Source organism: Lepidothrix coronata, unplaced genomic scaffold (genome assembly GCF_001604755.1).
Source record: "Lepidothrix coronata isolate B3197 unplaced genomic scaffold, Lepidothrix_coronata-1.0 Scaffold762, whole genome shotgun sequence".
In the NCBI taxonomy this organism is placed as follows: domain Eukaryota; kingdom Metazoa; phylum Chordata; class Aves; order Passeriformes; family Pipridae; genus Lepidothrix; species Lepidothrix coronata.
The window spans coordinates 1-1,361 of NW_016690942.1; the positions used below are offsets into that span (position 1 = coordinate 1).

At 61.0% G+C, this 1,361-nt stretch overlaps 1 long non-coding RNA gene across 1 annotated transcript; it reads right to left on the reverse strand.

Moving 5' to 3' along the window:
* Positions 1–10: 10 nt before the first annotated feature.
* LOC108510381 lies at positions 11–1,355 on the reverse strand. The gene is made up of 3 exons (XR_001878798.1): positions 856–1,355; positions 523–655; positions 11–355 (listed from the first exon to the last, which is right to left on the reverse strand). It is a non-coding gene; the product is annotated as an uncharacterized LOC108510381 (long non-coding RNA).
* Positions 1,356–1,361: the final 6 nt, after the last annotated feature.

The window sequence follows — 1,361 nt, forward strand, 5'->3', positions numbered from 1 at the left end:
CCCCCAGCAGAGCCACGCCCACCCGGCCCAGCCCAGGGGAAGGAAGGATGGGAGGGGGTGTGGCCAGGGAGGACACGCCCCCTCCTGACCACGCCCCTCTGGCCATGACCACTGACCATGCCGTCTGACCACACCCTCTATCCACACCCTTCCAGACCACACCCACCACTGACCACACCCATCACTGACCACACCCTGATCATCTCCATGACCACACCCATCACTGACCACACCCATCACTGACCACACCCTCTGACCACACCCTCATCACCTCCATGACCACACCCATCACTGACCACACCCTCTGACCACCTCACTGACCACACCCATCACTGACCACACCCACTAACCACCCCTACTGACCACAGCCACCACTGACCACACCCTCTGACCACACCCTGATCACCTCCATGACCACACCCATCACTGACCACACCCATCACTGACCACACCCACTGATCACCTCCATGACCACACCCATCACTGGCCACACCCACTGACCACACCCATCCCTGACCACACCCACTGACCACACCCACTGACCACACCCCTCACTGACCACACCCACCTGTGGGGAAGTTGTGTGTCTCAGCCGTGAAGGTGACGTGTCTCACACTGACCACACCCACTGACCACACCCATCACTGACCACACCCTGACCACACCCACTGACCACGCCCACTGACCACACCCATCATTGACCACGCCCACTGACCACCCCTACTGACCACACCCAACACTGACCACGCCCACTGACCACACCCACTGACCACACCCATCACTGACCACACCCACTGATCACGTCCACTGACCACACCCACTGACCACGCCCACTGACCACACCCATGACCACACCCCTCACTGACCACACCCACCTGTGGGGAAGTTGTGTGTCTCTGCCGTGAAGGTGACGTGTCTCACACTGACCACACCCCTGACCACACCCACTGACCACACCCACTGACCACACCCATCACTGAACACACACTGACCACACCCACTGACCACGCCCTGACCACACCCACCTGTGGGGAAGTTGTGTGTCTCGGCCGTGAAGGTGACGTGCCTCACACTGACCACACCCACTGACCACCCCCCCTGACCACACCCACACCCACCTGTGGGGAAGTTGTGTGTCTCGGCCGTGAAGGTGACGTGTCTCACACTGACCACACCCACTGACCACACCCCCTGACCACACCCACACCCACCTGTGGGGAAGTTGTGTGTCTCGGCCGTGAAGGTGACGTGTCTCACACTGACCACACCCACTGACCACGCCCTGACCACACCCACACCCACCTGTGGGGAAGTTGTGTGTCTCGGCGGTGAAGGTGACGTGTCTCACACTGACCACACCC